Below are 14,806 nucleotides of genomic sequence, written 5' to 3'. Positions count from 1 at the left end.
ACCAAGGCCAGGGATGAATTGAAAACTGCCTTAACCACCATGGAGCAGCTCAAAGAGTGGTTCAAATCTGAGCGGACCAAATGGGATACCGAAAAGGCTGGGTTGCTGAAGCGGGCAGAAGACGCTGAAGCAGCTCTTAAACCGGTGATGGAAGAGCTTACTGGATTAAAGCGCCAAATCAATGCCATGACTTCTGCAATATTTGGTAAGTACCGTTTGCCAATGCCTTATGAATATTCCGCTTTGAAATTTGCCGGTTTAACTTGAAATCCTTAAACCGCTGTAGGTGGCCGCATTGCTCAGCTGGGCTCTGATATGCGGAGGAAGCTCAAGGCCGCCTATACGCTGATTGAACAGTTGTATACCGGTGCCCAACGGGTTATCTGCGCAACTTCTTATGACAATGCAGCCCCAACATTGATCAAGGACACTCTGGCTAAGTTATCTACGACGCCAGCTCAGATAGAAGAGGTGAAGCGATCCGCCGCCAGGGCTGGCGCTTTGTTAGCACTGACCCGAGCCAAGGCATGGATAGCTGACCTTGATCCGGTCGATATTGCCAAGGGTTTTCCCAGTGAACAGGAAAATGGGGCAGTGTTTGACAATGACACCCTCAAACGTGTGACAAGGGAGATGCGTCCTCTGGCGAGTCAACTGGCTGAAGAAGCAAACTTGACGGTTCACCGGTCTTTCTATGATGCTGACAACAAATGGGTTAAGGCTATCATCTCGGAAGTGCAAAACCTTATTCTGCCAATCCGTAAGCAAACTTACGCCCCTGACGTTGACCCGACTGATCTTATAAGTGAAGTGGCTGTCTTTCAGGTCTTAACCCGGATTGACTGGACCACCGTTGATTTCCAACCACTGGGTGAGGATGAGGAGGTTGAACCGACGCCAGATGATCCATCTACTTCATGTCAACATGGCGATGATGCTTGATCCGGCAATCCGGTTGACTTTGCACAAAACTGTCCGGTTTAAGACAATTCCATATTTTGGGCTGTTTAAGCGCCTTGTAATAGGGTAGCAAAAATACTTTGATCCGTTGCCATCGTGCAGTGGGAAATACTTTGTGTTCCGTCACGAAAATTTCAATGTTGGCTCATATATCATAAGATGCAGTCCCTATATCTGCATAAAAAGAATTGTCGTGGCGGTTTACCGCCGGATGGATCATAATGCCCAAGGTAAAGCCTGTTTGATAACCAAACTTTACGAAATATGAAATAACTCATACCTGTGATGTGATATATCATGTTAGTTGGTTTACCAACTTTGACTGTAATAAGGGTGAAGACCCAAATCTTGAATTTTTGTACAACTTCACCTTGTACTGATGGTGTATAAGAAGTCATGCCGGGTTACAATGAACACCAGATGATCAAAACTGGCGACAAGTAGTCAAAGCCAGGCCGGGTTAATACACTCCGGTTTAATAATAAGGTTCATCAACTTTTAGTTGAGATCCAAGCCGGGTTAACTAACACCGGGTTAATGTGATGACTGAAAAGCCATACCAGATCGAAGATGCCGGTTTAACACAAAAGTCAGCAAAAAGAAAATAGTGACAAGTACAAATAAAACCGTGTAGTCGAGGCTTTTCAAGGGCTGCCAGGCCCAAATTCGAGGCTTTTCATGGGCTGCCAGGCCGCTGAGTTAAACCATTTGACAAAGCCTTTTAAGATGGGCCTCCAACTAACCAATCACCGTTTTAACTTTGACAAGTTCAGGGTCTCAATGAGAGTAACTGTCAAACGTTCGGAGGGTCATGCCAGGATTACCTGGATAGGAGTGGCTTACTTGATGAAGGCAGGTTAACCCGGGGTTTTAGGTAAATATACCAGGCTTCCAAGCCGTGGGTCGATACCCAGCTACAAGGGTCCATTCAAACTCCTTGGTATTTGACACAAGGAGCCCCCAAGTAACATGATGAGCTGTGCTCATTAGGTGCCTATGTTTGAGCTGTGCATAGCATCCAGACTCTCTTTGGCCCTTTGGGTGTGAAGCTCCCGAGCTGTATTGTGGCATGATAGCCGGTTTAATAGGTAGCACTCCGCTTTGTCAGCTGAAGCCCCCATGCAACTCAAAGGATATTTGAGAAAAAACAGCAGAGGCCCTGCTTATAGCAAGGATGCCGGTTTATTGTATTGATCATAATATATACATTGTCGAAATATGTACATAAGAAAAGCCTATGGCTCAAGTATAGTAAGGCCGTAGGAGAGCTATGTTCCACGGCCGCCGGGTCTCCTCCTCAGAAGTGCGTGAGTTGTCTCGAACGTCAATGAGGTAGTATGATCCGTTGTGCAGATTTTTGCTGACCACAAAGGGTCCTTCCCAAGGTGGGGATAACTTGTGCATGTCGGTCTGATCCTGGATGAGCCGGAGCACCAAATCGCCTTCTTGAAAGGTTCTTGTCCTAACCCGACGGCTATGATAACGCCGCAGGTCTTGCTGGTAAACCGCCGAACGGGCTAAAGCCATATCTCGTTTTTCATCTAACAGGTCCAACGCCTCCTGGCGTGCTTGCTCATTGTCCGCTTCAACATAATTAGCAACCCGGGGCGACTCGTGACGAATATCACTTGGTAGGACCGCCTCTGCCCCGTACACCATGAAGAAAGGCATGTAACCTGTTGATCTGTTGGGAGTGGTGTTGATGCTCCATAACACAGAAGGCAATTCTTCCACCCAACAACCCGGCGTCCGCTTTAAAGGAACCATAAGCCGGGGTTTAATACCCTTCAAGATTTCTTGATTAGCTCTCTCTGCTTGACCATTGGTCTGGGGGTGTGCCACAGATGGTAAGTCAAGCCGGATGTGTTCTCTCTGACAAAAATCTTCCATCTCACCTTTAGAGAGGTTTGTGCCATTATCCGTGATGATGTTGTGTGGAAAGCCAAAGCGGAAGATAATCTTTTTGAGAAATTGAACCGCCGTAGCCGCATCACACTTGCTGACAGGCTCCGCTTCAACCCACTTGGTAAACTTGTCAACCGCCACCAGCAGGTGGGTCTTCTTATCCTTGGAGCGTTTAAAGGGTCCCACCATGTCAAGCCCCCAGGTGGCAAACGGCCAAGTGATGGGAATCATCCTTAATTCTTGAGCCGGAACATGAGCCCTGCGTGAAAACTTTTGACAAGCATCACATCGCTTTACCAGATCCTCCGCATCAGCATGAGCTGTCAACCAGTAGAACCCATGACGGAAAGCTTTTGCAACCAAGGACTTTGAACCGGCATGATGACCACAATCCCCTTCATGAATTTCCCGTAGGATCTCTTGGCCTTCTTCCGGGGAAACACAACGCTGAAATACGCCTGAAACGCTGCAGCGGTGTAACTCGCCATTGTGAATAACCATGGACTTGGACCGCCAAACTATTTGCCAAGCCAGGACTTCATCATCTGGTAACTCACCTCTGTTCATATACGCCAGATACGGAACTGTCCAATCCGGCACAACGTGTAAAGCGGCCACTAATTGAGCCTCCGGATCAGGAACAGCCAAATCCTCCTCTGTAGGCAACTTAACAGACGGGTTATGCAAGATATCTAGAAAGGTATTGGGGGGGTACCGGTTTACGCTGAGATCCAAGCCGGCTTAAAGCGTCTGCTGCTTCATTTTGCGCCGGTCGATATGCTCAACCTGATACCCTTTGAAGTAACCCGCCACAATATCCACCTCACGTCTGTAAGCTGCCATGAGTGGATCCTTAGAATCCCAAGTACCAGAAACTTGCTGAGCCACCAGATCAGAGTCTCCAAAACATCGCACCCGGCTTAAGTTCATCTCCTTGGCCACGCGAAGCCCATGGAGCAGAGCCTCGTACTCAGCTGCATTGTTAGTATAGGGAACATTAAACGGAGGACGTAACGGATTTTATCACCTCGAGGGGAAGTAAGAACAACGCCAGCCCCCGAGCCCTCCAATTGCCTGGACCCATCAAAGTGAATAGTCCAGTATGTATTATCCGGTTTGTCCTCTGGCGCCTGCAACTCAGTCCAATCGTTGATGAAGTCCACAAGTGCCTGAGACTTTATAGCTGTTCGAGGCACATACTTCAGACCATGTGGACCAAGTTCAATTGCCCATTTTGCAACCCGGCCAGTTGCCTCCCTGTTCTGAATTATATCACCCAATGGAGCTGAACTGACCACTGTAATGGGATGGCCTTGGAAATATTGCTTGAGCTTCCGGCTTGCCATAAAAACCCCATATACAAGTTTCTGCCAATGCGGATATCGCTGCTTTGACTCAATAAGCACCTCACTGATATAGTAAACCGGCTGTTGAACCGGGTACTCCTTACCAGCCTCCTTGCGCTCCACCACAATTGCCACACTGACAGCACGGGCATTAGCAGCCACGTACAACAATAAGGGCTCCTTGTCAACCGGAGCAGCAAGGACTGGCGGTTCAGCCAACTGTCGCTTCAAGTCTTCAAACGCCGCATTAGCCGCATCACTCCAGACAAAGGTGTCTGTTTTCTTCAACATCTGATACAGCGGGATCGCCTTCTCTCCCAAAAGGCTGATAAACCGGCTTAGTGCTGCAATCCGACCTGCTAAACGTTGAACATCATTGATGCACGCCGGTTTAGCCAAAGATGTAATCGCTTTGATCTTCTCCGGATTAGCCTCAATCCCCCTGTTGGACACCAGAAAGCCTAGAAGCTTGCCTGCCGGAACACCGAAGACACATTTGTCCGGATTGAGCATCATCTTGTAGACCCATAGATTGTCAAAGGTCTCCTTGAGATCATCTATCAATGTCTCCTTCTTCCTGGACTTTACTACAATGTCATCAACATAGGCATGAACATTGCGCCCAATCTGAGTATGAAGACAATTCTGCACACAGCGCTGATAAGTCGCCTGGGCACTCTTGAGCCCAAAGGGCATAGAAACATAACAGAAGGCTCCAAAAGGAGTGATGAAGGCGGTCTTCTCCTGGTCCTTAACTGCCATCTTGATCTGATGATAGCCTGAATAAGCGTCCAAGAAACTCAAACGCTCACAACCCGCCGTTGCATCAATGATCTGATCAATACGCGGGAGAGCAAAAGGATCGGCCGGACAAGCTTTGTTCAAATCTGTGTAGTCCACACACATACGCCAAGTGCCGTTTTTCTTAAGAACAAGCACCGGATTAGCCAACCACTCAGGGTGGAATACTTCAACGATAAACCCAGCAGCCAACAGCCGGGCTACCTCTTCACCAATTGCCTTGCGTCTTTCCTCGTTAAAACGACGAAGAAACTGCTTGACCGGTTTAAACTTGGGATCAATATTGAGAGTGTGCTCAGCGAGTTCCCTCGGTACACCTGGCATGTCAGAAGGCTTCCATGCAAAGATGTCCCGGTTCTCACGGATGAACTCGATGAGCGCGCTTTCCTATTTCGGATCCAGATTTGTGCTGATTCTAAACTGCTTAGATGAATCGCCAGGAACAAAGTCAACAAGTTTAGTATCATTAGCCGGTTTGAAATGAGGGTCGGGTCATGCTCAGTGGTAGGCTTCTTTAGAGGGGTCATGTCTGCCGGATCAACATTTTCCTTATAAAACTTCAGCTCCTCTGTAGCACAAACCGACTCAGCATAGGCCGCATCACCTTCTTCGCAGTCCAAAGCGATTTTGCGACTTCCATGAACCGTAATGGTCCCCTTATGACCCGGCATCTTTAGCTGCAAGTAAATATAACAAGGCCTCGCTATGAGATTTGCATAAGCCGGTCGCCCAAACAGTGCGTGGTACGGGCTCTGGATCCTTACCACCTCAAAGGTCAATGTCTCAGACCGGGAATCATGTTCATCACCAAACACAACTTCCAAAGCGATCTTACCAACAGGATATGCCGATTTACCTGGTACCACACCATGAAAAATAGTATTGGACGGTTTAAGACTCTTGTCTGTCAACCCCATGCGGCGGAAGGTCTCATAATACAGAATGTTTATACTGCTCCCTCCATCCATGAGTACCTTGGTGAATTTATAACCTCCCACCTGAGGTGCCACCACCAATGCCAGGTGACCCGGATTGTCATCCCGGGGCGGATGATCCTCTCTGCTCCATACAATAGGTTGCTCGGACCACCGCAGGTAACGCGGTACTGCCGGTTCAACAGCATTAACTGCCCTCTTGTGAAGCTTCAGATCACGCTTACACAAACTAGTGGTGAACACATGATACTGCCCACCATTCAACTGCTTTGGGTGACTCTGATAACCCGACTGCTGCTGATTTCCTTGATTATTCTGTTGGTTATTACAACCTTGGTTGTTCTGGTTGCCCTGATTATTCTGAAATCCAGAGTTTGAACCGCCGCTGCCATGAAAACCTGGACCTGAACCGCCCGATGGACCTTGATCATACCGGAAAAGATCAGAGTTTTTGAACTCCATAATGTTACAATCTTTCCAGAGATGTGTTGCAGGAGCCTCCTTGGTCCCATGCTTTGGGCAGGGCTGATTCAACAAACGCTCCAGGTTCATTCTGCCGCCACGCTGGCGCGGTTTACCCTTACGATGCTGCACATTAGCATTACCTACAAAATCTTAATCCGCTTTACGCTTACCATTATTCCCATTACCTCCTTGGTTGTGCTGCTATCCCTTTGCACCACCGTTCTTCTTTCCCTTCTCCGGTTTCTCCTCATCAGAATCGGGATCCTTGGTATTATCAGAATTGGCATACTTGACCAAGGCGGCCATGAGGGTGCCCATGTCATTGCAGTGATGCTTGAGCCGTCCCAACTTCATCTTTAGTGACTTAAACCGGCAATTACGCTCCAAGGTGATGATTGCCGAGCCAGCATTAATACAGTCTGATGAGTGAAAGACTTCTGAAACCCGGCGCACCCAATGAGTTGTTGACTCGTTCTCCCCCTGCATAGGCGTCAAGGTCCACAATGGACATAGGCTACTTACATGTGTCTTTGAAGTTGGCTATAAACCGGGCCTTCAACTGGTCCCATGACTCGATGGAGTTAGGTGGTAAATTTTTCAACCAAGTACGGGTTGTTCCCTCCAACATCATCGTGAAGTACTTTGCACAGGCCGCTTCATCAACGTCCAGGATCTCCATCGCCATCTCATAACTTTCCACCCACGCCTCGGGTGGCTGATCAGCGGTGTAATTTGGCACCTTACGTGGGCCCTTGAAGTCCTTAGGCAACCGCACATTCCGGAGAGCGGGAATAAGGCATGGTACCCTCCACGAGCTGAAAGCAACTCCGACGCCACGGTCTACTGATGCTGCTGGTTGAACCGGGGCGGGTTGGTATCGACCCGTTTGTTGGGCTGCTAAAGTGGCTTCCCTTTGTGCTCTGCCATTATCCACCACGTCCTGAGCGTTCATACCTCCATGCACCGGATTAGGCCCGTGAGGGACAATGCGGCGCCGCGCACTGCTAGACACCTCTGGTTCATCTATATGCCTGCTATAACTTTTGCTCGGTCGTGGAGTTGAGTGAACCCTGTCTTGGCTGTATGAGTAAGCTTGCTGCTGTGTAAAAGCTGTTTGAAGAAGGTCCCTGGCCCGCCGCGTCTCAACCGCTGCCGGCGATTCACCTTCGATTGGAATAGCACCCAACCGGGATGCTGCTGCTATCATATTATCCAATGGGGTAGAAAAGTGACCCGGCAGCGGTGTGGTATACCGCGGCGGGTTGTCCGTACGCTGAGGCGGACCCATCACCTGAGGTTGATCCGGCGCCCCCACACTTGGATCGGTATTCCGGTTTACTGCTGGCGGGTTACTAGTTCCTGCTCCTGGTGTTCCAAAGAGATTCATCGCATTGTAATTCGGTGGCAGGCGAGATTGATGTCTCCTCCGGAATACTTGATTTGAAGCGTTCTCATCCATCAAAAGTTGATGACTTTCGGCTTGAATCCTCTGCGCCTGAGCATCTAAAGCGGCCCGCTCCTCAGCCATCCTGGTTTCCTCAGCTGCTAAGTCCGCCTTGGCTTAAGTTATCTTATCCTTCAGATTAGCAATGTCCGCATTGTGCTGATCCTGTGTCGCTGGTGTAACTACTGTGGTCAACAAGGCCGCCCAGGCATCCATCAAACCGGAGAGAACTTGAGCCGACTGGCGCATGGAGCCGCCTGCCCCTGCCACCGGTCCAGACGCCACCGCAGTAGAGTTTTGCAAGGTTGGCTGTGTTCCAGCCATGAAGATTCCAACGTGGTTTGGCGTTTCAAGGAATTCCGGAATACTGGTGCCATCGGAATACCCTTCAAACACGCCATCCTAAAGTTGGTACAAGGATTCGGTTTCACCAGATGATTCATATCCGATCTCGTGGACACATCCTACGAATGCACGCTTCATGGGAGGCTGAATTTGGGCGGGACTTGCACGCTGAGCCATTTTGACGAGGTCGGTGCAGATGTCTGGCTCAGGGCCCGGTTCGCCGATCTTGCCGATGAAGACGTGAATTCATCCGAAGGGGACCCGGTACCCGTACTCGATTGAGCCGGCCTCGGGGCCCCAGCCTGCATCGTCGATATAGAGCTTGCTGCGACAACTCTTGGTCATCCGGCCTGCCATGTATCATTTGAGTCGTTCAAAGCTGCCCTTCAAGAACTCGAAACCATCGTGCGATAGCTCCACGGTGGGCGCCAACTGTCGTGGAAACATCACGTCAGATATCCTCGTGTAAGGACTTAGTCATGGAGCCATCATGACGGGTTAGCTTAAAGGGGTTAAACCGGACAAAGGACATGAGGGATTTTATACTAGTTCGGCCCCTTCGATGAAGGTAAAGGCCTACGTCTAGTTGTGATAGGATTATTGGGGTCTCGCTAACCAGGGAGCTAAACAAGCTATGCCTGGCTCTCGAGTTGTGTTTCTTGTCCCTGAACCGCCGTCGGGTCATCCCCTTATATACACGGGTTGATGCCCAGCCGGTCTACAGAGTCCCGAGGCCGACTCATACAAGTGCTCGAATCGGTCTCTCCCTTCCTTATCTTATAATACAAGTTACATGACTATGGCGGTTTACCAATATGGGCCCTAATCCGCCTTTAGGCTCCAGGCCTCTAAGTTTTATAGTAAAGCGCCATCTTCTAACCTTCGTGGGCTTCAATACGGTTGAGTGTAAACCGGCCCCTCCTAGGCGGTTTGTACACAATAGTTATATCCCCAACACACCCAGTTATGTTGTGACGTTTGGTACACCCTAATCATTCCTACGGTATCCGGGAGTTGCACAATCTCGTGGTCTAAGGAAATGATACTTGACATTAGAAAAGCTCTTAGCTAACAAACTACACGATCTTATGCTATGCTTAGAATTGGGTCTTGTCCATCATATCATTCTCCTAATGATGTGATCCCGTTATCAATGACATCCAATGTCCATGGTCAGGAAACCACAACCATCTATTGATCAACGAGCTAGTCAACTAGAGGCTTACTAGGGACATATTACAGTCTATGTATTCACACATGTATTACGGTTTCCGGTTAATACAATTATAGCATGAACAACAGCCAATTATCATGAACAAGGAAATATAATAATAACCATTTTATTATTGCCTCTAGGGCAAATTTCCAACAGTCTCCCACTTGCACTGGAGTCAATAATCTAGTTGCATTGTGATGAATCGAACACCCACAAAGTTCTAGTGTTGATCATGTTTTGCTCGTGGAAGAGGTTTAGTGAACGGATCTACGACATCCAGATCCGTATGCACTTTACAAATATCTGTCTCTATCTTGAACATTTTCATGAATGGAGTTGAAGCGACGCTTGATATGCCTGGTCTTCTTGTGAAACCTGGGCTCCTTGGCAAGGGCAATAGCTCCAGTGTTGTCACAGAAGAGAGTCATCAGGCCCGACGCATTGGGAATAACTCCTAGGTCGGTAATGAACTCCTTCTTCCAGATTGCTTCATGTGCTGCCTCCGTGGCTGCCATGTACTCCGCTTCACATGTAGATCCCGCCACGATACTTTGCTTGCAACTGCACCAGCTGACTGCCCCACCATTTAAAATGTACACGTATCCGGTTTGTGACTTGGAGTCATCCAGATTTGTGTCGAAGCTAGCATCGACGTAACCCTTTACGACGAGCTCTTCGTCACCTCCATAAACGAGAAACATATCCTTAGTCCTTTTCAGGTACTTTAGGATATTCTTGACTGCTGTCCAGTGTTCCATGCTGGGATTACTTTGTTACCTCCCTACCAAACTTATGGCAAGGTCCACGTCAGGTCTGATACACAGCATGGCATACATAATAGACCCTATGGTTGAGGCATAGGGGATGAGACTCATCTTTTCTCTATGTTCTGCCGAGGTCGGGCATTGAGTTGTGCTCAATTTCACACCTTGCAATACAGGCAAGAACCCCTTCTTGGACTGATCCATATTGGACTTCTTCAATATCTTATCAAGGTATGTACTTTGTGAAAGACCGATGAGGCGTCTCGATCTATCTCTACAGATCTTGATGCCTAATATGTAAGAAGCTTCTCCAAGGTCTTTCATTGAAAAACACTTATTCAAGTAGGCCTTTATGCTTTCCAAATGTTCTATATCATTTCCCATCAATAGTATGTCATCTACATATAATATGAGAAATGCTATAGAGCTCCCACTCACTTTCTTGTAAACACGGGCTTCTCCATAAGTCTGCATAAACCCAAACACTTTGATCATTTCATTAAAGTGAATGTTCCAACTCCGAGATGCTTGCCACAGCCCATAGATGGAGCGCTGGAGCTTGCACACCTTGTCAGCATTGTTAGGATCGACAAAACCTTCCAGCTGCATCATATACAATTCTTCCTTAAGGAAACCGTTAAGGAATGCCGTTTTGACGTCCATTTGCCATATCTCATAATCGTAGAATGCGTCAACTTCTAACATGATTCAGACGAACGTCAGCTTCGCTACGGGTGAGAAGGTCTCATTGTAGTCAACCCCTTCAACTTGTCGATAACCCATAGTGACACGCCAAGCTTTATAGACGGTCACATTACCATTCGTGTCAGTCTTCTTCTTAAAGATCCATTTATTTTCTATGGCTTGCCGATCATCGGGCAAGTTTGTCAAAGTCCATACTTTGTTTTCATACATGGATCCTATCGCGGATTTCATGGCTTCAAGCCATTTGTTGGAATCCGGGCCCGCCATCGCTTCTTCATAGTTTGAAGGTTCACCGTTGTCTAACAACATGATTTCCAGGATAGGGTTGCCATACCATTCTGGTGTGGAACATATCCTTGTGGACCTACGAAGTTTAGTAGTAACTTGATCCGAAGTTCCTTGATCATCATCATTAACTTCCTCTCTAGTCGGTGCAGGCACCACAGAAACATCTTCCTGAGTTCCGTTACTTTCCGGTTCATGAGGCAGTACTTCATCAAGTTCTACTTTCCTCCCACTTACTTCTTTCGAGAGAAACTCTTTCTCCAGAAATAATCCATTCTTGGCAACAAAGATCTTGCCGTAGGATCTGACGTAGAAGGTATACCCGATGGTTTCCTAAGGGTATCCTATGAAGACACATTTTTCCGACTTGGGTTCGAGCTTTTCAGGTTGAAGTTTCTTGACATAAGCATCGCATCCCCAAACTTTTAGGAGCGACAGCTTAGGTTTCTTCCCAAACCATAATTTACGATGTCGTCTCAACATATTTAGACGGTTCCCTATTTAAAGTGAATGCGTCTGTCTCTAAAGCATAACCTCAAAATGATAGCGGTAAATCGGTAAGAGACATCATATATCGCACCATATCCAATAGAGTGCGATTACGACGTTCGGACACACCATTACGCTGAGGTGTTCCAGGCGGCATGAGGTGCGAAACAATTCCACATTTCTTTAAGTGCGTACCAAACTCGTGACACAAATATTCTCCTCCACGATCTGATCGTAAGAACTTTATTTTCCTGTCACATTGATTCTCTACCTCACTTTGAAATTCCTTGAACTTTTCAAAGGTCTCAGACTTGTGTTTCATTAAGTAGACATACCCATATCTACTTAAGTCATCAGTGAGGGTGAGAACATAACGATAGCCACCGCGAGCCTCCACACTCATTGGACCACACACATCAGTATGAATTATTTGCAACAAGTTGGTTGCTCGCTCCATCATTTCAGAGAACGGAGTCTTGGTCATTTTGCCCATGAGGCATGGTTCGCACGTGTCAAATGATTCATAATCAAGAGACTCCAAAAGTCCATCTGCATGGAGTTTCTTCATGCGTTTGACACCAATGTGACCAAGGCAGCAGTGCCACAAGTATGTGGGACTATCATTATCAACCTTACATCTTTTCGTATTCACACTATGAATATGTGTAACATCATGTTCGAGGTTCAGTAAAAATAAACCATTGACCAGCGGGGCATGACCATAAAACATATCTCTCATATAAATAGAACAACCATTATTCTCGGATTTAAATGAGTAGCCATCTCGCATTAAACAAGATCCAGATACAACGTTCATGCTCAAATCTGGCACTAAATAACAATTATTTAGGTTTAAAACTAATCCCATAGGTAAATGTAGAGGTAGCGTGCCGACGGCGATCACATCGACCTTGGAACCATTCCTGACGCACATCGTCACCTCGTCCTTCGCCAGTCTCCGCTTATTCTGTAGCTCCTGTTTTGAGTTATATGAGCAACCACACCGGTATCAAATACCCAGGAGCTACTACGAGTACTAGTAAGGTACACATCTATAACATGTATATCACATATACCTTTGGTGTTGCCGGCCTTCTTATCCGCTAAGTACATGGGGCAGATCCGCTTCCAGTGACCATTTCCCTTGCAATAAAAGCACTGAGTCTCGGGCTTGGGTCCATTATTTGGCTTCTTCTCGGCAATTGATTTATTGGGCGCGGCAACTCCCTTTCCGTCCTTCTTGAAGTTCTTTTTACCCTCGCCTTTCTTGAAACTAGTGGTCTTATTCACCATCAACACTTGATGTTCCTTTTTGATTTCCACCTCCGCTGATTTCAGCATTGAATATAACTCAGGAATGGACTTCTCCATCCATTGCATATTGTAGTTCATCACAAAGCTCTTGTAGCTAGGTGGGAGCGACTGGAGGATCCTGTCAATGACCGAGTCATCTGGAAGATTAACTCCCAGCTGAGACAAACGATTGTGCAACCCAGACATAGTGAGTATATGCTCACTGACAGAACTATTTTCCTCCATCTTACAACTGTAGAACTTGTCAGAGACTTCGTATCTCTCGACCCAGGCATGAGCTTGGAAAACCATTTTCAGCTCTTGGAACATTTCATATGCTCTGTGCTCCTCAAAACGCTTTTGGAGCCCCGGTTCTAAGCTATAAAGCATGCCGCACTAAACCAGGGAGTAATCATCACTACACGACTGCCAGGCGTTTATAACGTCTTGAGTTGCTGGGAAAATGGGTGCGTCACCTAGCGGTGCTTCAAGGACATATGCTTTCTTGGCAGCTATGAGGATGATCCTCAATTTTTGGACCCAGTCCGTATAGTTGCTACCATCGTCTTTCAGCTTGGTTTTCTCTAGGAACCCGTTGAAGTTGAGGGCAACATTAGCGTGGGCCATTTGATCTACAAGACATATTGTAAAGATATTTTAGACTATGTTCATGATAATTAAGTTCATCTAATCAAATTACTTAATGAATTCCAACTCAGATAGACATCCCTCTAGTCATCTAAGTGATACATGATCCGAGTCAACTAGGCCGTGTCCGATCATCACGTGAGATGGACTAGTCATCATCGGTGAACATCTTCATGTTGATCGTATCCACTATACGACTCATGTTCGACCTTCGGTCTCTTGTGTTCCTAAGCCATGTTTGTACATGCTAGGCTCGTCAAGTCAACCTAAGTGTTTTGCTTGTCTAAATCTGGCTTACACCCGTTGTATGCGAATGTTAGAATCTATCACACCCGATCATCACATTGTGTTTCGAAACAACGAACTTTCGCAACGGTGCACAGTTAGGGGGACACTTTCTTGAAATTTTAGTGAGGGGTCATCTTATTTATGCTACCGTCGTTCTAAGCAAATAAGATGTAAACATGAAAAACATCACATGCAAATCATAAAGTGACATGATAAAGCCAATATCATCTTGCGCCTTTGATCTCCATCTTTGAGGCGTGGCATGATCACCTTTGTCACTGGCATGACACCATGATCTCCATCCTCGTGTCTTCATCAAGTTGTCTCGCCAACTATTACTTCTACTACTATGGCTAACGGTTAGCAATAAAGTAAAGTAATTACATGGCGTTTTCAATGACACGCGGGTCATACAATAAATTAAGACAACTCCTATGGCTCCTGCCAGTTGTCATACTCATCGACATGCAAGTCGTGATTCCTATTACAAGAACATGATCAATCTCATACATCACATTCTTTTGACCATATCACATCACATAGCATACCCGGCAAAAACAAGTTAGACGTCCTCTAATTGTTGTTGCATGTTTTTACGTGGCTGCTATGGGTTTCTAGCAAGAATGTTTCTTACCTACGCAAAAGCCACAACGGTGATATGCCAATTGCTATTTACCCTTCATAAGGACCCTTTTCATCAAATCTGATCCGACTAAAGTGGGAGAGACAGACACCCGCAAGCCACCTTATGAAACAAGTGCATGTTAGTCAGTGGAACATATCTCACGTAAGCGTACGTGTAAGGTCGGTCTGGGCTGCTTCATCCCACAATGCCATCGAACCAAGATAGGATTAGTAACGGTAAGCAAATTGAACAAACCAATGCCCACAACTACTTGTGTTCTACTCGTGCATAG

Source organism: Triticum aestivum, chromosome 2B (assembly GCF_018294505.1).
Source record: "Triticum aestivum cultivar Chinese Spring chromosome 2B, IWGSC CS RefSeq v2.1, whole genome shotgun sequence".
NCBI lineage: Eukaryota > Viridiplantae > Streptophyta > Magnoliopsida > Poales > Poaceae > Triticum > Triticum aestivum.
This window is presented reverse-complemented; position numbering follows the sequence as displayed.